Source organism: Nyctereutes procyonoides, unplaced genomic scaffold (genome assembly GCF_905146905.1).
Source record: "Nyctereutes procyonoides isolate TBG_1078 unplaced genomic scaffold, NYPRO_anot_genome, whole genome shotgun sequence".
Lineage (NCBI taxonomy): Eukaryota > Metazoa > Chordata > Mammalia > Carnivora > Canidae > Nyctereutes > Nyctereutes procyonoides.
Genome location: NW_026575140.1, coordinates 49380625 through 49405384, shown reverse-complemented (window position 1 = coordinate 49405384; position 24760 = coordinate 49380625). Strand labels below are relative to the sequence as shown.

The 24760-nt window shown below is 42.1% G+C and overlaps 1 protein-coding gene across 2 annotated transcripts in view; it reads right to left on the bottom strand.

Moving 5' to 3' along the window:
• The window catches only part of SPECC1 (sperm antigen with calponin homology and coiled-coil domains 1), a 279346-nt gene extending 264080 nt beyond the window's left edge, over nucleotides 1–15266 (bottom strand). The window contains exon 1 of one of the 2 annotated variants that reach the window (XM_055305614.1): nucleotides 15216–15266. The gene's annotated coding sequence lies outside the window, so the exon portion shown is untranslated. Of the gene's footprint in view, nucleotides 1–15150 lie in introns of both variants that reach the window. The other variant, XM_055305611.1, reaches the window with a different exon arrangement.
• Between the last annotated feature and the right edge of the window lie 9494 nt (nucleotides 15267–24760).

The following is a 24760-nucleotide window of genomic DNA, read 5'->3' as shown; positions in this document are numbered from 1 at the left end:
TTCAACAATTATCTGCTGGGTCTGTGACTCCCATCTCAGGAAACAGAGAGTGGTGGGAAAGGCAGAGGGGAAACAAGTGGGCGTGTGTATGAGGTCCTTGAGAGGCATCTAAGAAGGGGCTCTCACCTCACCTGGGAAAGTCAGGGGAGCTGAACCTTAAACACCTCCGCGTATAAGGGACCCTCTGATAGAGTCGTCCTCTCTCCTTGGTGCGCATGCACTTCTAATCTCTGCCCATACCGCATTGTGTACAATCATTTTATAAGCTTCTATATTAGTCATGATTCTCTAAGTTGCCAGTGACATTAAATCAATCTGAACTAGCTTTACAAATCAAGAGGGGAGGAATTATCAGTTTCCATAAATAAACGTGGAAAGCACAGAGGTGGCTATGGTCTGTGGAACAAATGAATCTGGGAACACCCACCCACTCTCCATGCCTTTCTGTAGGTTACCTTCATTCTCTCAATGGAGGTTACAGGTTCGGGCAGCATGAGATTCATTTAGTTAATTAATTTCACAAATACCACAGTCCATCAATTCTAAGACACAGACTTTAACATCCCTGAGGTCAGCGTACCTCTAACAGCTGCCATTGGCTGCCACTGCCCATGTGTGGATATGTGCAAAATCAGGCAGTTAGAGAATAGCTCATCAAGGGGCACCTGGGTGGCTCAGCAGTTGAGTGTCTGCCTTTGGCTCGGTTAAGCCACCCAGATGCCTCAGGTCCTGATCTTAGGGTCCTGGAATCAAGCCCCACATTGGGCTCCATGCCCGAGAGGAGCCTGCTTCTCTCTGCCTCTGCCCCGCCCACCACTCATGTTCTCTCTCTCTCTCTCTCTCTCTCAAATAAAGTCCTTTAAAAAAAAAGAATAATTACAGACATAAATGACTTAGATGAAAAAATGATTCAAAAGAGACATGCTGGAAATGCCTGGGTGGTACAGTTGGTTAAGCATCCAACTCTTGGTTTTGGCTCGGGTCATGATCTCAGGGAGGTAAGCCCAAGTCCCACATGGGCTCCACACTGAGTGCGAGTCTGTTAAAGCTTCTCTCTCTCTCCCTCTCCCCCTCCCTGCATGCTCTCCTTCTCTCTCTACCTCTCTCTCTCTCAAACAAATAAATAAATCTTAAAAAAAAAAGACACTCTAAATGTGAGGAAGTTTCTGAACTACCTTAACCAATTTATCTCACTTATATTTTCCTTGGTGCACATGCACAAGAATGGAATATAACCTACACTGATGTCTAAATAACTCTCAAAGATCTTTCAGTAAGTCTAAAATAAAAGATGTACCTAATAAAGAACACTGTATCATAGTTTGACAGTATTTTTTCTTTTTTAGTGGAACATAAAATAATTGTTTTAAAATTGCTAGCATCTTAGATTATGAAATTGTATTTATTGTGCAGTTACCATGCACTGGAGACTTATACTAAGCAAAACTAGGCCTAAGCTCCCATGGAGCTCAATCCTTATGACTCTTGAGAACAAAGGGGGCCTATTGCTCTACTGGCTCCATTTTGAACTATCCAAAGAAAAGTGATTAGCCTGGTATGGATGATGTGGTCACCCCTCAAAAAATATTTGTGAACAGAGAGTATGAAGTTCTATGATTGTTTCAATATGGCTCATGGCCAATCTCTGCACCCAAAATGAAGTCTACTTCCAGAAAAAGGAAGGAAGGAGCATTGAACAGAAAAAAAAAATTAGTTGTTTTAATGTTCATTTGTCCTACAAGACTATGTGCACAGAGAAGTAGTGTTCTTGTCTACACCAGGCAGGGTCCAATTATGAAAACAGAATTCAAAAGAGGTATTTCAATAGAGGGAATTTAAATAGGAAGTAATTATAAGGTTTGGGGAAGGGCCAGGAAGCCAAATGGGATGGTGAGATGGTGGGCCACCCCAGAGAATAGCAAGAGTTGGACAACTCCAGCCTACTTAAGGCTAGAGGGGAAAATGAGAAGGTGGTATCACCAGAGGCCAGTGTCACTCAGCTGGAGATGGATCCACCCCCGAGATACTGTTTAAAGCAGAAAACAGTGGGGGTTGGGGCAGAAATCCCCAGGCTTCCCCTTCCTCTCACTTTCCAATCTTCCACTAGAGGCTTTCCCTAGTCACCTTTACTCAGGGGCATTTGACAAAGGAGCCTGCAAAATGAAGTGGACAGAATCAGCTCCCTTCAACATAGAGAACAGGAGAAGGGTGGTGGGGACTGACGGTGAAGGAGACAGATAAGCAGGCGACGTCTGATCTGTCTCTGTATCTCCAGCACCTAACACGGTACCTGCTCCCTCAGAAGGAAATAACTAAGTACGAAGAGAAACTGAGAATGACCATCGATGGTCATGATAAACGCCAAGGACAGAGATATGGATGGAGCGTTACTGCACTAGAGAGAAGAAAGTAACTTACTCCAAACTGAGTACACAAGGGAGGAGTCACAAAAAGCATGATGAATGAAAAACTATACAACTAATGAGCAAGGATTTGCCAGCAAAATAAAAAAGGTGAGAGAGTTAGGCAGGCAGGAAAGCTTGCACATTGAAGGCAGAGCACACAAAAGCTTTTCAAGGAATGACAAGTCTCAAATTCTATTCAGCGCTTTTTCAGGACCTCTCAATGCGATTATATAGTTTTCACCTTTTATAATTTACACAATGTATTAAACTGACATATATCCTTATATCAAACCATTCTTAAATTCCTGTCATAAAAACAATGTGGCCAAGAGGCACCTGGGTGGCTCAGTCAGTTGAGTGTCCAACTCTTGGCTCCGGTCTTGATCTCACAGTCATGAGTTTGAGCCCTGTGTTGGGTGACATGCTGGATGTGCAATTTAGTAAAAAACAAAACAAAACAAAACCAAAAAACTATTTGGCCAAAATCTATTACTCTTTTAATTCTACTGAATTTGTTTTGCCTTTTTTTTAAAATTAAGATTTTATTTATTGATTCATAAGAGACACAGTGAGAGAAGCAGAGACACAGGCAGAGGGAGAAGCAGACTCCCTACCGGGAGTCCGATGAGGGACTCCATCCTGGTACTCTAGGATCACGCCCTGAGCTGAAGGCAGATATTCAACCACTGAGCCACCCAGGTGTCTCAACTGCCATTTTACTCAGGATCTGTGCATATTTATCACACATGATCTTTGGTCTATAGTCTACTTGTGTGGGTTTCCATTGTTCTCTATGAGGGATACTTTAACTTTGTGAAAATATTTGGAGAACTTTCTATGTTTTCATATTTTCTGGCATATTTTAATAGCAGTAGAATTGTCACCTTCAACCTTAAGCATTTGTGATTCTGCCTGTGGGTTTTGAACTCAATCCTTTTCTTGTTACTCCTGCTACCCACTTTCTGGTTGTGTGGCACCCCTGCTACATCTATCCCAACTCCCTCCTTCCTTGTACCACAAAATCCTGGTCTTTCCCTCCAGCTATAGTGAATTAAACACTCAAGGCCCTTGCCCCTGTCCCACCTAATTCCTTTTCCCCCTTTATTTTAGATCTCTTCTCCTTAAGTCTTGCCTGATATGCTCTGTCTCACACCTCATGCCCAATTTGGTGCCCACCTGGTCCTGGCCTATTATCTTCTTGGGTAATTGTCTGCTCACTCACCTGTCTCCCCACCCCAACATTATGCTTAATAACTGATTTGTACCTTATCCATCACTATAATCTTAGCACTGGCACACAGTAGTACTTACTATATAGCAATTAAGTAAATGCTATAGACAAGCACCTCAGAGACAAGAGAAGGAGGAAAAAAATAAGTTGGCAAACTATAGTCTGTGGGCCAAATGAATAGAACATATCACTTATTGTCTCTAGCTGGTTTTGACTATAAGGGCAGAGTTGAGTCATTATGAGAGAGACTGACCCTAGAAGTCATAAAATATTCACTGTCTGGCTCTTTATAGAAAAAGTTTTCAAACCCCTGGTTTAGAGCTTCCACTCATGCAGACTCCACTGAGCTATGTGGCCTTTTGTGCATCAAAATAAGAGACAATCCAGAAAGGGATGAAAAGGATGAGTTATTATTGCTCCAAGAGGGTGGGCACACTCAGTCTGTTTTCTCTTACTATACTGATATCCATTCAATGTCGAGATACAACGACTGTTGTCCTTGCAACACTAAGTCCACTTGACCCCATAATCATACTCATCTAACATCTTCATGAATGTCAGCAACAGCTTGTTTATTTCCAGGTTATCACTCTATATTCAATAGGGGCTCGCCATAAACCCCAACAACTACAGGAACCAGGAGGTCAATAGAATGAGTGGGATCAGCTGGTCAGAGACAGCTTATGTTGTAGCTAAAGGAGGAACCTACCAGTCTATTACTTTAGACAACGATGAAATACTATTTACTCAGCAGGGGCTAGAGATAATGGATTTTTATGTGAAATGTCTTGATTATTAAAGTGCTATCAGGGGATCCCTGGGTGGCGCAGCGGTTTGGCGCCTGCCTTTGGCTCAGGGCGCGATCCTGGAGACCCGGGATCGAATCCCATATCGGGTTCCAGGTGCATGGAGCCTGCTTCTCCCTCTGCCTATGTCTCTGCCTCTCTCTCTCTCTGTCACTATCATAAATAAATAAAAATTTAAAAAAAAAATAAAGTGCTATCAACTAACACATCAAAAGGTAAAACTGGGGATCCCTGGGTGGCTCAGCGGTTTAGAGCCTACCTTCGGCCCACGGCGTGATCCTGGGGTCTCGGGCTCCCTGCATGAAGCCTGCTTCTCCCTCTCCCTCTGCCTATGTCTCTGTGTCTCTCATGAATAAGTAAATAAAATCTTAAAAAAAAAAAGGTAAAACTAAAATCCTATGCACTGCTGAGGAAAGGTAGGTGGTGTAGACACACTGAAGATTGACTTGGCAGGACTTGGTTCTAATAACCACAGGCACATATTATGACCAAAAAATCCTGCTCCTGTGTCTAAATCCCAATAGATTCTCAAATAGACCATATGGGAGACATGTACAAGAGTTCCATTCAGCATCATCTGAAGTGTCTGGGGGTAGGGCTTGATGTCTGTGTGTCCATCACCAGATGAGAGAAAGGGAAAAAGTAGTGGATATGCAGATCAGATAATCACACAGTAATAGGGACAGGACATAAAAATATAGGGTGAATGATAACACTATGACAGAGAACAAGAACTATAACATGACACCATTTATGTAAATGAAAAACACATGCACACAAAGCAGTACACATTTTTAAGGAAACATACAACAAAAGCACGTATATTAAACACGTTAACATAGTTTGCTATGGGCAGTGGCGGGTGGGAGAGAATAAATATGGAGTACACAGCATAGAAAGGAATGAATGAATGAATGAATGAATGAATACACAAGACTAGAGAGTGGCTTGCATGGATCAATGATGATAACGTGCTAAGAATGAGATTATGATTAATCATTTCCCACACCTGAGGTCTAAAAACATGGGGAGAGGAAGGAAACAAGTTTACAACCAGACACATCCCGTAGGGCTGGGTAGAAAAAAATGGTTTGGGAATCTGAGCCCTCACGCAGTTTAGTGACTTCAAAAAACCTCTCCAACAAAAACCTTTAATTATACCATCTGCTGCTCAGGGAGACAAAACTCAGACAGAGGATCCGAGCAATTAATGCCAGCTTGGTGTTTTACGTCACTATCATCGTCACAGAACAAAAATCAGCCACTAGTAAAGCAGGGAACAGACAGAATGAGGAGGACATGGTTTCCTACTTTCCTGTAGCTGTTCCCTCAACAAGCCTTAGGAGGCACCAACTGTAAGCATTTCACCCTACTAGAGAGGCAGGGCTAACATAACTGAATAAGAGCTGCTGTTTGGTCCTCAGGGAATTCTCAGTGGGGGAATTAAATTCAGATTCAAAGGGTGAAGCCACAAAACCATCTAAGACAACCACTGAAGAGAAGTGATGAAATGCTCCACAAGCGGAGACATGGCCAGAGTTTGGTGAACAGAGGCTGACACAGACTGGGGTGATCAGAATGGTTCTGTGAAGTAGGTGTATATTAAGCAGCAGATGGCTGTGTTCAATGATAAGCCACCTGTCATCTTGAAGTGACCAAAGACCAGTAAGGGAAAAAATTAATTTAAAATAGCTGAGTGGTTCCCCCATGCTCTGCCTTAAAAAGCCTTTAAAAGCTGCTTGGCATGCTGTACTTTGGCTTCTTCCAAAGTCAGCAAACAGGGATTTACTCATTGTTTTCGTCTTAATATTAAAAAATGTTGCTCCCTCCTCAGAAAGGGCAAAAAACACTTGATAATCTGGCAGAGGGAAGCCATTTCCAGGTATGGTATCCATCTTTTTCCGTGGAAGCTAGGAGGGAAATTTTGCAGAAAGGAATTAACATAACAGGCTTGATACTGCAATCTCAGAAAGTTCCTGCTTACAAGATTAGTCCTTGGCTGACATCAGGGAACTTAGGTTTGGGGCAGGGGCTGGAAGGGGGGGTAGTTCCCAACATTTGCAGAACTGGTAAGAGTCTGTCCCACTGGCTTCAACTGTTTGTACAAACACCGTGGTTCACGCTGAACACCTGCCTTCCTGGGAGTCTGAAGTTTTGAAATGTGCTAGGCAGAGGGTCCCTAAATGATGAGCCCCCAGTAAAAGCCATGGGCTCTGAGTCCCCAGTGAGCTTCCCTGGCAGATAGCATGACACACGTGCTGTCACAACTCACCCTGGGGGAATTAAACGTGTCCTGTGACTCCACTGGGAGAGGACTCCTGGAAGCTAGTGTTGTCTGGATTTGGTGTGGTGCACCTCTTCCCTTTGCTGATTTTGCTTTGCATCCTTTCAATGTAATACATCACAGACATGGGTAGGACAATATGCTGAGTCTGTGACACCTGTAAATCACCAAATCTGGGGATGGTCTTGCAGACCTCTGACATACAGATAAATTCTAAATAAAACATAATATTGGAGATTGGGATAAGATAATGGACTAAACACATACTTCTGTTTTCTGGGGGCCTAAAATTCTATGGAATGGCAAAAACATTATTTTAACAATATTAAATCAGTAAGAGGGTGCCTGGGTGGCTCAGTCAGTTAAGTGTTTCTACCTTTGGCTGAGGTTGTGATATCAGGCTCCTGGGATGGAGCCCCACGTCTCCCTGCTCAGCAGGGAGTCTGCTCCTCCCTCTCCCTCTGCCACTCCCCATGCTTGTGCAAGCTCTCTCTCAAATAAATAAATGAAATCTTAAAAATAAAAAAACAAAAGAATATTAAATCAATAAGAGACCTTGACAAAAAGAAACTGTGCCACTGGGTAACTAGAACATCTAAGAAATTTCTGAAAGGCAGAGAGTACTCAGAATTAGCTTGCCTGAGCAAAGCACAGCCCCATGCATGCCTGAGAGGAGGCTGTCATGCAGTGGAAAATGATAAGGGGCTTCAAGGCTCTGAGTCTTCAGAGAGAAAGAGAGGCAGGGATGGAATATGACAACATGATGGACTGGGGAACTGCAGTCAGAATGGCCTGGAGTACTGGAGTACTCCCCACATACACTGAGCCACCCACAACAAATGCCCACTCACTTGGAATATACATGCTACTGGGTAGCTCAGTGCAACTCTTCAGCAATCACCAGCAATCACAATAGCACAGGCAGGAAAACGGGAGTCCTCAAACTCAAAGATGATCATCAGAGGAAGAGTCTCCAAGTTTTTATTCAACATCACAAAATGGGAACATCAAGTCAATAAAAGATATACCCAAGGAAAGAGAGTTAGTAGAGCACATGGGAGAAATTATTAGACACCCCTGGGAAGATTTGAGGGGACACTCTAACTAGGAAAGCAAGCAGCTGAGAGGTGAAGATCTCTACATCGTGAAATAAAAAAGCAGGGTGAAGGGCAGTACGTGGACTAATGCTATTATCTGTGCAAGAAAAAAAAGAGGAGGGATTAAGAATTGAATTCATATTTAATTGTATTTGCATAAAGAGACTTCGGAGGGACATATATGAAACTAATAACGTGGCTACCTGCTTGTGGCATAAGGGAGAATTGGGCAGATGAGGGAAGGGAAGGAGGGAGACCTTTCACTCATAGCTTTTTTTTTTAAATTTTATTTATTTATGATAGTCACACACACAGAGAGAGAGAGGCAGAGACATAGGCAGAGGGAGAAGCAGGCTCCATGCACCGGGAGCCCGACATGGGATTCGATCCCAACGTGGGATTCGATCCCGGGTCTCCAGGATCGCGCCCTGGGCCAAAGACAGGCGCCAAACCGCTGCGCCACCCAGGGATCCCAACTCATAGCTTTTTAATACAGTATGAGTTTTGAACACTGAATATGTTCTCTGCTCTAAAAACTAAATTTTATAAAGTAGAGACCTTGAAAGTTAAATGTATGATAATCAACATTGATGGACCGGAGAGTTGATTGGACAAAGCCAAACACTAGATTAGTGAACAGGAAAGTCCAAGTAAGGAAGCTCCCAAAATGCGGCCCATAAAGATTAGAAGGCAGATCATTTGAGAAGAAAGGCCAGAAACATAAAAGATAAATTGCAAAATTCTGATAACTATTTAATAGTAATTCCAGAAAAAGAAAATAAAGAAATGGAGGCAAGGAAATATTCAAAGAGAAACTTCTCCCATGTAATAGAAATGTATTAATCTTTGGAAAGAAAGGGACCACCAGGCAGTGAGCAGGGAGAAAAAGAGAATGATCCCTGGACCAATAGTGAAATATTTGAACACCAAGGAAAAAGAAAAAAAATGGTAGAGCTTCAAAGAAAATAAATAGGTTGGGCAGCCCAGGTGGCTCAGCGGTTTAGCGCCGCCTTCAGCCCAGGGTGTGATCCTGGAGACCCGGGATCAGTCCCACGTCAGGCTCCCTGCATGGAGCCTGCTTCTCCCTCTGCCTGTGTCTCTGCCTCCCTCTCTCTCTCTCTGTGTGTGTCTCTCATGAATAAATAAATAAAATCTTAAAAAAAAAAGAAAAAGAAAAAGAAAAAGAAAATAAATAGGTTAACCATAAAGAAACAGAAATCAGACTGCAGAAACTTCTCATCAACATTAGATAGCAGCAGATAATGAAGAATTATCTTCAAAATGCAGAAATTTTTTTAAAAATATTTTATTAATTTGAGAGAGAGCAAGAGCACGAATGTGGGAAAGGGGGAAAAGGCAGAGGAAGAGGGAGAAGCAGACTCCCCGCTGAGCAGGGAGCCAGCACCAGACTTTGTCCCAGGACCCCAAGATCATGACCGGAGCTGAAGGTAGATGCTTAACTGACTGAGCTACCCAAGTGCCCCAAAATGCAGAGGTTTTTAAGCTAGAATCCAATCCTCAGTCAACTGTACTTATGCAGAAAAGCAAAGTAAAAAATATTCTAAACATGCAAGGGCTCAGAAAGTTTACCATCCACAAAATCTCAAGGGGAAAAAAAATTCCTTGAGGACTCATTTAACCGATAATAAATCCAAGAAGTAGAAAAACAAGAGATAAAAGAACCAATGATAAGCAAATAACCGGCAAAACTTACAAGTGATGAACAAATAATCAGTAAAACATAGCTGTTTATGTGTAATGTACAAAAGCTCCAAATTCCATATGATTGTAATGTGAGACAGAATTAAAGTCATGTTAGGGACACCTGGGTGGCTCAGTGGTGGAGCGTCTGCCTTGGGCTCAGGTAGTGATCCCAGGGTCCTGGGAATCCTCCCTGTGGGAAGCCTGCTTCTCCCTATGTCTCTGCCTCTCTCTCTGTGTGTCTCTCATGAATAAATAAAAAAAATCTTTAAAAAAATCTAAAAAAAAAAATTAAATAACAATAAAAAAATAAAATAAATAAAAGTAAAAATAAAAATAAATTAAACGTCATGTTAAGGTTCATTCTTGCTCTACTCACGAAGAATTCATATATGCAGATTATCTTTAAACATCAAGAGAAAAAATGTTTAGACATTGTGAAAATGTAAGGGTAACAAAAGAGCTCAATTTCATTTATCATTAGGGAAATAAATCAAAACCACAATGTGATACCCACCAGGATGACTAAAATGGAAAAGATAGAAGTTACCAAGAGGTGGCAAGGATGTGCAGCAACCACATACCCTTCTCAGGCACCTACTATTGGAAACTATCAGTATTTACTTAAACCCTATGTACACACCATGACCAAGCAATTCCCCTCCTAGATATATACTCGACAGAAATGCATACATTCATTAAACAAAAGACATGTACTAAAATGTTCATACAGCACTATTCATGATATCTCCAAACTGCAAACAACCCAAATGTCAAGCATGTGAAATGGATATCTATGTTGTGGTTATACACACAATGGAATATATACAGCAATGAGAGTGGACGAACCATAACTACACTCAGGAATATAGACGAACCACACAACTGTAATGTTGATGGAAAGAAACTGAACATAAAAGAGTACATACTGTATAATTCTATTGACATAAAGTACAAAAACAGGTAAAACTAATCTGTGGTGTTAGGATAATGACTAGTCAAGATAGTGGTTATCTTTGGTGGTGGGCCACATGAGGGCAGATTCTAATTTTTTTTTTTTTTTATTTATGATAGTCACAGAGAGAGAGAGAGAGGCAGAGAGAGAAGCAGGCTCCATGCATCGGGAGCCCGATGTGGGATTCGATCACGGGTCGCCAGGATCGCGCCCTGGGCCAAAGGCAGGCGCCAAACCGCTGCGCCACCCAGGGATCCCCCGAGGGCAGATTCTAGAGTGTTGACAAGGTTGTTTCCTATTTGGAGTGCTGAGTACATGTGTGTTCACCCTGTCAAAATTCATACAGCTATACACTTATTATTGTGTAACTTTATACATTTATGTTGTACCTCCATAAAAAATTGCCTCCAAATTTAAAGGTACCTACCACAAAGTAGAAATAATCTCTGTAATTTCCATGTCTTGAGAAAAATAATACAGAATATGAAAAATTCAGTCAATCCAACAAAAAGAAAGGGATGGTGGCTGCCAGGAAATAAGCAGAAGAAATAGAAAACATAAAATAAGATGGCAGGAAGCAGCCCCCAAATATCAATAATTGAAATAAATATAAATGGGTTAAAGCTGCCTACTGAAAGGCAAAGATTTCACACCCATTATGATAGATGCTGTCAACAAAACAAAACAAAACAAAACACCAGAAAATAACAAGTGTTGGAGACAAGGGGGAGACATTGGAACCCTTGTGCACTGTCGGTTAGGAATGTAAAATGGTGCAGCTGCTGTGAAGAATAGTTTGGCACTTTCCTGAAAAGTGAAATATAGGGGATCCCTGGGTGGCTCAGCGGTTTGGCACCTGCCTTTGGCCCAGGGTGCGATCCTGAAGTCCCGGGATCGAGTCCCATGCCGGGCTCCGGCATGGAGCCTGCTTGTCCCTCCTCCTGTGTCTCTCTCTATCATGAATAAATAAATTGAAAAAAATTATTTAAAAAAAAGTGAAATATAAGTTACCATATGACTCACAATTCCACATCTGGGTATATGCACAAAAGCATTGAAAGCAGGGTTGCAAAGAGATATTTGTACACCCATATTCATAGCAGCATCATTCACAATAGCTAAAATATGGAAGCAACCGAGAAATGTAATGGTAAGCAAAATGTGGTATACAGGGGCACCTATCTGGGGAGCTAAGTCAGTTAAGCATCTGTCTTCAGCTCAGGTCACGATCCCAGGGTCCTGGGATCAAGCTCCAAGTTAGGCTCTCTGCTCAGCAAAGAATCTGTTTCTCCTTCTCCCTCTGTTTCCTCTTCCTTCTCATGTTCTTTCTCTCTCAAATGAATAAAACCTCTTTTTAAAATGTGGTGTATGTAGGCAATGGAATATTAGCCTGAAAAAGGAAGAAAATTGTGACACATACTAGGACACCAAATGACCTTAGGACATTATGCTAAGTGGAATAAGCCAGTCACAAAAGGACAAATACTATATGAGGTACTTTATGGGGTATTTATATGAAGTTCCTAGGACAGGAAAACTCATAAAGATAGAAAGGAGGGTGCTGGTTACCAGGAGCTGGGGGGAGGAGAGAATGGATAGTTGCTGTTTAATGGGTATAGAGTTTCAATTTTGCAAGATGAAAGAAAACGTTCTGGAGATTGGTTGCACAATAATGTGAATATACTTAATAGTTTTTTTAATAGTTCACTAGTATGTGAACTGTACGCTTAAAATATTAGAGTAAATTTTATATGTATTTCACCATAATTTTTAAAAAACACAAACAGTAAGTAATAAAGCAAAATCTAGTAGAAGCTAATCACAAGAGTAACAACTGAAACATAGAAAATTGAAAATAAATGAATATAAAAAGATAAGCCAGATAAGTACTCACAAAAATAAAGCAGATGTAGCAATATTAATATCAGGCAGAACAGAATCAAAAGCAAAGACAATTAAATAAAATAGATGACTATTTATTCCCAAAAGGTACAAGAAAACATAAGAATTGTAAAGCTTTAAAGTGTCTAAAAGCTTAGCTTCAAAATTGCATGTAAATATATAAACAATGTTTATGGGTGGCCAGTAAACATAACATATTGCAAAAACAAATAGAAATAAAACAAAAGAAACACACTGTGAATCATTGTGAAAATCTTTCATGCAAGTCTCAGAATCAACAGGTCAAACAGGAAAAATAAGGAGAGAACATAATTTTTAATTAATAAATTTGAGGTAAATCTATATATAATTTTGCACCGGGAAATGTCACAAAAACCGACAGTTCATTAGATAACTCATTTGCTTTTTTCTCTTTTTTTCAATGACGTGATGGAACAGAGATCCCAAAGACTTCCAGCCACAAAACTTCTTTAAAAACTGCTAGAGGGACGCCTGGTGGCTCAGCGGTTCAGCGCCTGCCTTTGGCCCAGGGTGTGATCCTGGAGTCCTGGGATTGAGTCCCACATCGGGCTCCCTGCGTCGAGCCTACTTCTCCCCCGCCTGTGTCTCTGCCTCCCTCCTTCTGTGTCTCTCATGAATAAATAAATAAAACCTTAAAAAAAAAAAAAAAGGAAAAGGCACACACACAAAAGTTGAACAAGACAGGGACCGTACCATAGACTGCGTACAACAGAAGACTATATACAACATTAAGCCAACACATATTAAATTTCAATAATGTTAATGATTTTCCAAGAAGATGTAAAGTATTAGATTGACTTTGGAGAAACAGAAAACCTGAGAAGAATCAATGATCATGGAAAAAAAACAGAAAAGATCATTAAGTATTGATATCAAACTTCTTTAAAAACATTATCGCCAGCAGCCCAGGCAGCCTGCAGTCAGATTCTGCCAAACTTCAAGGAACAGATAATTCTTCTGTTCCAGAGCATAGAACACAATGAAAAGTTTCCCATCTGAATCGATGAGGACAGCCTAAAGCTAATTATGAACCAGGACCCCCAAAAAAGGGGGCAGGAGGGACAATATACCAATCTCACTTATAAATATAAATACCAAAACTCTAATTAAATGTTAGCTCATTAAATCTACCGAACCTAAAAGTGCATTTTATTTTATCCCAGGATTTTAAACACAGAAAATCTAGCAGTATCATCCCTTCTGTTACCTATCTTAAGAAGAAATTTATGCAATCATATCAATACATGCCATACAAAAGCACTTGGGGGAAAAAAAAATAAAGCGCCCCCCCCCCAGCTTTTTAAACTCTTAGTACTTAGGCATAAACGAAATTTTTACTTCATATGATAAAAGTATACTTAGTGAAGATCCCATGGGAGCATTCCTCTAAAACCAAGTCCAAAATAGTCAACACTGTAGAGAGGATGGTTAATGGGAGATAAATAAAAAGTACAAACATTCCTAAGAGACATCTGCTGCGCCTTAACAGATGATGATATTATTTACCTAGAACAGCCAAACAAATCAACTGAAATAGTATTAAAACTGATAAAGTACAAAGGTTCAGCTTCAGATCTAGCCTTAGCTGCCAAATGTGCTTGCTTTGAGAGTTACTCATGCAAAGCCTTTTTCTGTAGCATAAGAAATGAGGGTTGACAAACTTTTGCTCCTTCTCTCCTCTCCCATCTTAAACATTGAAATACCGTCGTGTTTGAAACTGGATAACAAAAATCTTCTCAAACCTAAATGAGTCCTGAAGGGTTGAGCTGTGACGCTAACTCAAAAACACTTTATCTCCTGCCTCCAGCTACCGCAGCTGCGAATGGATAAGCACGTCAACCAGTCCAACATAATTCTTCCGATAGAGGGCAAGGAAGAGCACCTTCACAGTAATATTTTTTTCAGACCTTACACTGCTTATTATGTAAACTTGCTTGCTGGAGATTGCAGCTCTCACAAAATAAAAATAAGATATTTGGGGTCACACTTCCTTTAAAAAAAAATAATAAGGATGCACAACTGGTTTTATTTCAAAGACACTGGGGAAGGAGGATGTGTCTGTTGCACTCCTGGCAGGCTCCGCATCACCGGCCACCCCTAAGCGTCCGAACGGTCCCCCGGGGCTCGGCGGGTGCACTGCGCTGTGGCACCGCCAGCCGACCCGGGAGACGCGCGGCCAGCGCCTTCCCGGGTCACCCCAGGACAACAGGGGGCCGGAGCTCTGTGGACGCGGAGGGCGGCCAAGGGTTACTCGGTCCCCGACACACACAGCTGAGAAGAGCGCGAGGGAGGCTGCGGGAGGCTGCGGGAGGCTCCGGGGCCCCGGGGAGCCCCGTCGGGCGTGCCCACGCACCTGTCCCACCCCGGCGAGGGCTGGGGGCGCCCCTCAGGGCCGCAGTCCTCGGGAGTCAGCTGGCCCTCGGTCCCGGGCTCCTGCGCCAGCCCCCGGGGCCCGGCGGGGAGGGGGGCGGCCCCCTGCCGCGGCCACCTGCGGCACCGCTCCCGCAGCTCCCGGGCTGGGTGGGCAGCACAGGGTAGACGTCCGTCCCGGGCTGGGGGCGGGACCCGCCGGGCGGAGGGGAACCGGGGCCACCGCGGCGACCACGGCAGCACTGCGCCTTCCCTCTCAGACGGACGGTCCTGCGCCCCCGCTCCCGGACCCTCGGACCTCAGGGCTCGCCCGCTCGACCGGGAAGACGACGCGGCGGAGGCGCAAAGGAGCCGACGACCAGCATCGCTCCTACTCACCCGCCCCGCTCGCTCCCGCCGCGCCGCCGCCGCAGCCCGCAGCAGCCGCGGCTCCCCGCGCTCACCGATGCTCCGCGAAAGGTTCCCGGGATCCTGCCCGCTCCTCCCGGAGCCGCCTGCAGGGGGCGGGCGCGAGTCGGCGCGGGGCATCCTGGGAGATGTAGTCCTGGGGCCTCTGCATCTTCGCCCTCTGCCGCTCTCCATCCAAACCTACCGGTGGCGGTCCTTTCTTGCCTGGTCCTTCCGCTGCCTCCCTTGGGCTCACCTCTGCTTCTGAGTCATAAATGCTGGAGGGTCCGGTCGAGCCCTGGGCCTCCTCTCCGCACTGTAGGTCAGTGGTTTGCCAAGGTACCTGTTGTAGCAGCTTTTCAGCATCATCTGGGAACTTGTAGAAATGCAAATTATTCATCACGGGGAGGCTATTCAGTTTTAACTGTATTAAAAACTGGGGGTGGGGCCCAAGGAATATGCATTTTTCAAGCCTTTCAAGTGATTCTAATTGCTTTTCCCACCATCGCCCCTTGCCAAGATACTTGACATTACACCTACGGCATTAGTTACCCACACACATACACACACACCCACAACCTACACACCTAGGTTCACTGCAGGAGACCCAGGCAGTTTAGGTCTCAGCCCCGACCTCTCCTCTGACTCCAGCCTCAGTGTCTCAATGTCCACCCCATATCTCCTCTAAGATGCCTCTGAGATACCTGAAATTCAACAGGGTCAGGACCAAATTCATGATCTTTACTTCCCTCAATCTAATTCTTCTCCATTGTGCCTGTGGCCATAGGCTGAAAACTGCCCACTGCATTTATAGACATGGAAGTCACTTAAAACTGTCAGGAAAGCTACAGGGGTGGAATGCCAAGAACCCTGAGTCATATTTGAAGGAGAGACGATCAAATAGAGAATAATGGAAGCAGGGCAAATAAACAGTGCTTGTAAGATGTGGTTGGGAGGGAAAGAAGAGATACTGGTGGTGGGGGATGGAAGTGTGGCTGAGGAAGGGTTTTTTTTGTTTTGTTTTGTTTAAGATGTCTAAGTATTTATGAAAAGAATCCAGTTGAGAGCTTCTGACTATAGAGGAGAGGAAAAGATATTTCCTATTGTATGATTCCTGAAAAGATTGTATATATGTGAGAGGGGAGGTAGACTCCCAGACACAAGGAGAGGGCTGAGTCTAGACTAGTGGTTCTCAATCAGGGGTCATTCACCCCTCACCCAGACCCAGGAAAATGTGGTCAGGTCTGGAGACATTTCTGGTTGTCATGACTAGGAGTGCTATTGGCATCCAATGGGTAGAGGCCAGAGATGCTGCTTAACAGTCTATAATGCACTGGACAGCCCCACCTCCACCCCTACCCCCCCCCCACCAGCCAACAAAGAATGTTCCAGCCTAAAATGTCAATAGTTCTGAAGTTGAGAAACTCTGGCTTGGATAGTAGCCTCTTCTGCTGTAAGAGGTGGGAAGAAAGAAGACAAAAGCCAGAGTTTTCTCTGGAAAGGAAAAGAGGAAGTTGTCTATGAGGACAGACAGGCATGGCATGTGTGCGTGTGTGTATCAAATACTGAGTCTTGGGATCTAAGCTGAATAAGAAGAGAAGTAGAGGAGGAAGAAGGGTGGGGAAGAAGTACTGGGTTCAACAGACTGGGCGTTTTGATGGGGGGGGTTAGAGATTTGTCTTATTGCAGTAGCTGAAGAAGCAAATAAAAAGCAGCTCCTGGTAAGAGAATAGGGATGGTTGCTGATGACCAGCTCAGGGTGTAAGGATGGGTGGCTAATGTGGAGCGGAGGCAGGACCACCGAGTACCCTTATGTAGTTTGGGCAGTGAGCAGGGCAGCCCCGGTGGGAGCAGTGGAGTGAACAGAGGAGCTAAGGTCACGAACGTGAATGTGAAAATATCCATACACATGACAGATGACTTTTTGCATCACTGAGAGCGATGTCTTCAGTGAGTACGAAAGTAGAGAGATACCATCAAGGGGAGTGGATGGTGATATCACATGATTGAAATCTTAAAGAAGCAAGACTTTGGACAAGAGTTCAGGGAAGCAGGGTGTTAGAGAACAACAGGCCCGGGTGTTCTCAGGCATCCTCAGGGAGGTCTGTGTTTCAGTGAAGACAGAACTGGAGGCATAGAACCATTCGGAGTGCTTGAGGATAGAGTAGAATGTGTTGATTGTAGGGCAGAAGTTCCAGAAGATTCTAGGTCAGTATGGGGAGCACTTTGCAGGTAGGTTCACAGAAGGATGGGGAACAGGGCTAGGATAGCATCTTATACTTTGGAAGTTGACTGATAAAAATGGGTGAAACATGAAGATTGCACCTTAAAGACCAGAGAATTTGCCTCACCACACAGGTTGGGGCTGAGGAGACATCCATCCTTGCCCATTATGCTCTCTGCAAGATCTGTGACTGTAGTTTCCTAATATGAATATAATAAGTCTTGGTTATAATAGATTCCTCATACAAATATTTTTAAAGATTTATTTACTTATATATTTAGAGAGTGTGTGCAAATGGGGGGAGGGGCAGAGAGTGAAAGAGAGAGAGAATCTCAAGCAGACTCTGTGCTGAGCGTGGAGCCCAACACAGGGCTTGATCCCATGATACTGAGATCATGACCTGAGCTGACACCAAGAGTCAGATGTTTAACTGACTGAGCCACCAAGGTACTCTCCACCCAATAAAATTTTTAATTTATTTCTGGAAGAAGTTTATGTGTCTTGCGTTTTTTTTTTTTTTAAGTATGTGGCTTGATTCTGTTTGCTAATACTTAGGATTTTTACACTGATATTCAAAAGTGAGCATGAGCTATCATTTTCTTCCTGAATGTGACGATGTTGGTTCTCCGAATCAATGTTATGCTCACATCATAAAAAATTTTTGAAGCTTTTGCTCTTTGTTTTTACTCTGGAACAATTTAAGTAGCTTTAAAATGTTCTGTTCTTTGAGATTTGATCACTGCCTGGTTGAACATTTCTGGGCCTGGTGCTTTCTTTGGGGAGAGTAAGCCTTTGACAACCTTCTTTATTTCTCCTGCAGTAATCTCACAATTTAGATTTTTAAAACTTTTAGAGTCAGTTTTTGAAAATCATATTTTCCTTACAACAAATTATCCAATTCATCCAGGTTTTTAAGTGTATTTGCATCAAGTGGAGCAAAGCAGTCTTTTGTGAACCTGTTAATTTCCCCCTAATTTCTTGTTTTGCATATTTTTACTTTCTTAATTATGTTACCATTTAAAATTGTATTTTTTGAGGTGCCTGGGTGGCTCAGTCGGTTAAGTGTCTGTCTTCTGCTCAAGTCATCATCCTGGGGTTCTGGGATCAAGTTCTACATCCAGCTCTCTGCTCAAGGAAGAGTATGCTTCTTCCTCTCCCTCTATCCCTCACCCTGCTCGTTCTCTCTCTTGCTTGCTCTCTCTCAAATAAATAAATAAAATCTTTTAAAAAATAACATTGTATTTTTTATTTCACTTCATAGATGTATTTTTTGGTGCTACCATTTTTGTTGTTGTTTCCTAATTTATTACTTTTTGTCTTTAACTTTATTAATTCCTTTTTCTCCATTTTTTAAGGGGTATTTTTGTCACTCTCTGACTTTTAAAAAGATTTTATTATTTATTTGAGACAGAGAGAGTGCATGCGAGAAGGAACACAGGTTGGGGGAAGGGGCAGAGGGAGAGGGAGAAGCAGGCTCCCTGCTGAGCAGGGAGCCCAATTAGGGACTTAATCCCCAGACCCTGGGATCATGACCTAAGCCAAAGGCAGATGCTTAACCAACTGAGCCACCCAGGCATCTGTTCACTCTCTGACCTCTTGAATTGGATGCTTAATGATTCAGTTTTTACTTGTAAATATAAGTACTTAAGATTAAGAGGCAGTTTTTAGATATAGGTAGGTATTACTTTAGATATATTCCAAAATTTCTGATGTATCCTTCTCTGTTATTGCGGTTTTATGGAGGACCTAAAATTTTGGTGTTTGACTTGCCTTTGATAAGGAGTTTTTAAATTTCAAGAGAAAGTGGCAGAGTTTTAAAACTTCCAGGGATTAGAGTCTTTTGTTTCTGATTGGATCATTAATGTTCAGTTTTATCTCATGTGATCAGAGATCTGAGATCAATGTTATCTGTATTACTTTCTATCTTTGGAATACTTGAGTTATCTTTGTGGTCTAAACGAGGATCAATTTTTGTGAATGTCTTAAGAGCCCTGGAGAGGGATGTATATTCCCTGTTTTGGGCATACAGATTTTGATACGTATCAATGAGATAGAACTTATTAATTATGTCATGTAAGCCTTCCATATCTTTACAAGTAGTTTGACCTGATAGAATCTGAGAGAAGTAAATTAAAACCTTTACCACTATTGTGTTTTTATTTCTCCTTATTTCTCTGGAGTCCTGCTTTCTAAATGATGATGCTATGTTATCTGTGCACAAATATCTTTATATTCTTGTGAATTATCCTTTTTAATTATAAAATGGCCTTGGTCTCGTTTGATGTTTTTTTACCTTTGCCCTGAATGTAACCTTGTGTGATATTAAGACAAGCCTGCTAAATTTTGTTTGCATTAGCCCAATAAAGCTTTGCCCTTCCATTTTCATCTTTTCTGAAGCCTTTGCTGTAGGCAAATCCCTTGAATAAAACGCCGATGTTTGTTTTATGATTTAATCTGAAAGTCTTTTTTTCTTGGAATAGATGGGTTTGGGCAGCCCCAGTGGCTCAGCGGTTTAGCGCCTGCCTTCAGTCCAGGGTGTGATCCTGGAGACCTGGAATCGAGTCCCACATCAGGCTCCTGCATGGAGCCTGCTTCTCCCTCTGCCTGTGTCTCTGCCTCTCTCTCTCTCTCTCTCTCTCTCTCTCTCCCTGTGTCTTTCATAAATAAATAAATAAAAATCTTAAAAAAAAAAAAAGAAGGAATAGATGGGTTTAGCCCTATTCACCTGGTGGTTATGCTATTTTATGCTGTGTTTTCCTAGCCTTTCAGGTTCTTCTTTTTGTTCTTCTTCCTTTTTTTAAGATTTTATTTATTTATTTGAGAGAGAAAGTGAGCATGAACAGGGGGAATGGTGGAAGAAACAGACTCCCCTGCTGAGCAGGGACCCCCCAACTCAGGGCTCCATCTCAGGACTCTGGGATCATGACCTGAGCTGAAGGCAAACACTTAACCTACTGAGCCACCCAGGAACCCCAAGAAAATCTTTAAAAATAATAATAAATTAAATTAAATATGTTTACACATACCTCTATTACTTGATTTTTTAAAATCAACTTTAAATGGGATATTTTGATCCCTGGCTATAAAAAAAAATGAGGAAATCAGTGTGCTTTAAATATTCCTTCCTTTGCTTTTCCTTCTCGTCCCAATTTTTTCTAGTCAGATCACCTCTTCATTCCTGGGTCTGTAAAATCATCTGTTCTGCTCTGTAACCATCAGCCCCACATTTGTTTTCATCTTGGTCCTCCAGGTAAACAGATTCAGAATTTCCACTAGTTATTTCACCAAAATGTCCCCTCTACCCCACATACGCACACTCATTTTATAGTAATCCCATCTCATGATGCCATCTTGTGAAGAATCTTCCTTTAGCAGTTTCTTCAAGAACAGTTTATGGAAATTTGTGAGTTTTTCATGCTCAAAAATGTAAATGCCTTTGTCCTGCAAAAGTCTGGCGCTGAGGGCAAAATTCCTGGGCAGTACTTTATTTCTTGAGAAATATGTAGGTATTGCTTCATTGTCTTCTCTGTTATGATGATGTTTGAAAGCAACCCAATTTCCTTTTTTCTTAGAAATGATGTAATTGCCTTGCTGCTCCAAGAATTATTTCTTTGTTTATGAAATCTGTAAACTTCATTGTTACACATTTTGGAATTATCATTCTCGGCTGATCATTCCTGGGACACAATGGTCTGATTGTATGGACTCAACTTGTCTTTTAATTTTGTCATTTTTCTTAAATCTTTTTTTTAAAGCAATCTCTTCACCCAATGTGGGGCTCAAACTCACTACCCCAAGATCAAGAGTCATATTCTCCGCCAACTGAGCCAGTCAGGTGCCCCTAAAACGAATGTTGAGGATGAGTCATGTTTTTCTCATAGGACCACCTAACAACTTGTTCATTCCATAAATTGTTTAGTACACAACTCTTGTTAAGCAACTCTGGGCCAGGCACTGTTCTGAACCCAGGGATTAAAGGTTTTTGTTTTTGTTTTATTTTTACTTATTTATTTTTAAAGATTTTATTTATTTATTCATGAGAGACACAGAGACAGAGGCAGAGGGTGAAGCAGGCTCCCCACAGGGAGCCCAATGCGGACTCCATCCCAGGACCCCAGGATCATGCCCTGAGCTGAAGGCAAATGCCCAACTGCTGAGCCACCCAGGTGTACCTATTTCGTTTTGTTTGAAGTAAGCTTCACGCACAATGTGAGGCTTGAACTCATGACTCCAAGATCAAGAGTTACATGATCTACCAACTGAGCCAGCCAGGTACCTCATTTTTCTTAAATCCTTAAACATTGGTTCTAATACCCTAGAAGTAGGGTAAATAAGCACCTTATTTTCATTGTTCCTAGGACAGGCTTCACATATTCAGGTCCACCCTCACCTTAATATTAAACTTGGCTGGCTCTTCCTGAGAGATACAGCTTCTCCTCTTTAACTTTAGATGCTTCTGTCAGCCCTCCCCTATTTCACAGGTTGCAATTTCATGGTCTCCAAACTTTTATGGAAGATGGTGCTTATGTGTGAGTGTGTTTGTGTATGTGTGTGTGTGTGTGTGTGTATGTGTGTGTATCATACTCCTCATTACTCTCGGGTAATTCCTGAAAAAAGAGTGGGAAATTTCAACTTTATTTCACCATGTCTAAGCCAGATCCATTTTCAATCCTGTTCTATCATTTTAATCTCCCCTCTGGTAGAATGATCACTGATTACCCAAACCAGTACACTCTGAGAGCAAAAGACGGTGACATTAATATGATGCTGTGATTCACATTGTAAATGGGGATTATCTCTGGGGAAGCAGGAGGTATGGTCACCCTACTTGTGTTGGTTGAGTTTGGTGTTTCTATTTGCAGGCTTATTTCAGCTGGATAGCCTGTTCTCTCCCTGTCCAGCAGTGTTTGGGGCTGAGTACAAAATTCTTGGGCAGTACTTTATTTCTTGAGAAATGTGTAGGTATTGCATCATTGTCTTCTCTGCCATGATGATATCTGAAGCTAGCCTCTGGAAACCCCCCCATACTCATCCTCAATCCAGAAAAGCATTAGATGGAGTAGCTCAGGGTGGGAGTAGCTCAGGGGCCCTGTCCTGAGGCATACTGAAGATACTGCAGATCTGGTCAGTAAAGCAGAGGCTCACTTAGATGAGTTCCTGTGTCCTATCACCTCCCTGCATGGACTGCTGCACATAAATTGTAATCCTAAACAGAGACTAGCAGCTGGTTTTCCTATTCTTTCAAGAGCCAGAAATCCCACCTCAGGCGCTGCAGCCCCATGTCTTGTGAGGCAGTTTTAGTTCTTATTACCCACAGAATTGAGCTGCCAGCCTTCACTGCCTTGTTCCAGACCCAGGTCCAGCAGTCCAATGGCTTTAGACCAGCATCCCACTTGGGATTTTTGCCCCTCCACCAGTCCATGGAGATACATAGGTTCAGTGTCTTTGAGTCTGATTTTATATTTAATTTTTGTTCTTTTTTTCTATTTATTTGCTATATTTAGGGGATGAGTTTACAGCACTATATAGAATAGAGGTATTTGTATGATTTCTACCTTGGGGAATATTCCATTCATAAATATTAGTTAGATCACAAAGAAAAACCTCAAAAAATTTCAAAAATCAGTCATCACACTGACCCATTGCAATAAAATTATAAAGTAACCACAATGTGATGTTATGGGAAGAAAGAGGAAATAAACACCAAAATTACAAACTCTCTAGAAATGAATTTCAATGTGAGAGTTATCTATCAAACAACATTGATTGACAGTATTTATCACTCTCTGACATACTATACATTTTACATTTTTACAAAATTGTCTGTCTCCCTCCAGCTAGAATGTATGGTCCCTGCAGGAAGGCACTTATTTTCTGTTTTGTTCATTCTGTTCATTCCCAACTCTGGGAACACTGCTTTTACATAGCAAGCACTCAATAAATATTTGTCAAATAAATGAAGTGTTGAATAAATTAGTCTTTAAGTGCAACACTGATTCAATATTAGAAAATTTATTAGTGCTCTTCTTTATAGTGACACATTAAAGGAAGAAAACCTTATGTCCATGAATCACTTGAAAAAAATCAACACTGATTTCTGTTTTCAAAAACTCTTAGTAACCTGGGAATACAAGGAAACTTCCTAACCCAGATAGAAGATCTAACTACCAAAAGCTTTCAGTAAACATAACATTCCATTGTGAAACATTAGAAGTATTCCCATCAAAAATCAAGACAATTGATGGACACTTGGGCTGTGTCCATATCTTGGCTATTGTAGATAATGCTGCTATAAATATAGAGGTACATGTATTCCTTTGAATTACTGTTCTTGTATTCTTTGGGTAAATACCCAGTAGTGCAATTGCTGGATGGCAGGGTAATTCTATTTTTAACTTTTCGAGGAACCTCCATACTGTTTTTCACAGTGGCTGCACCAGCTTACATTCCCACCAATATTACAAGAAGGTTCCTTTTTCTCCATATTCTAGCCAACCTGTATTTCTTGTGTTGTTGATTTTAGCCAATCTGACAGGTGTGAGGATATATCTCACTGTAGTTTTTTGTTTGTTTGTTATGTTTTTTTTTAAAAGCCAGCATAAAGTACTTTTATTGCAATAATAAAACTTGAAACTCATACGTAGTGCAGGCAGGTGGGGGCAGGGGGTAGGCAGCAATAATTTCTCTCACCAAATCACTACACAGGAAAGGAAGGGGTGAGAGGAGGGAGAAGAAAAAGCCAGAAAACTCTGAGATCAGCAGGGGGAGCCAAACATCAAAAACCAGGAGATACTGAAGCTGTGATGACCAGCATCATTTTCTCAAGACAACACTCAAGGGTTTGTCATGGTGGCTGGGCTTTCATCGGGTGTTATGTGTCTACAAACAGCACCTTCAATTTAAACTTTCAATTAGAGTCCTTAAAATTTGGAAAGTGAAGCTCAGATAGCTATGAGATTACAAAAGTCCTGAATATCTATTAGAAAAACCACAGGATGGAAAACAAAACAAAACAAGAGTCAGGCCATGAAGAGGGCTTTGGAGGTCCCTGCTGGCCTGGGGACAGATACCTGTAGTGTCAAATACCTCAGAACAATCTGCTTCCAAAAGGCAGCGGGGGAGGGGTAGTGGGGGCAGAGGCTCTCCCCCTCCCCACTTCAGTTTCAGGTAGGGCTTTAATTCAACCTAAGGACAGCTCTCAACTGGGAGGGTTACTTCAGCCCTGAACAGTGCCTCAAACCTGCTATGGCTTTGCAGAGCAGCAGTAAGAATGTTTAATATATAATAGATAAAAATTGCATCCGAAAATAAAATAAAATAAAATAAAATAAAAAGATTCTTGTAATCCCCCCCCCAACACCAATTCCTATTCTAAAG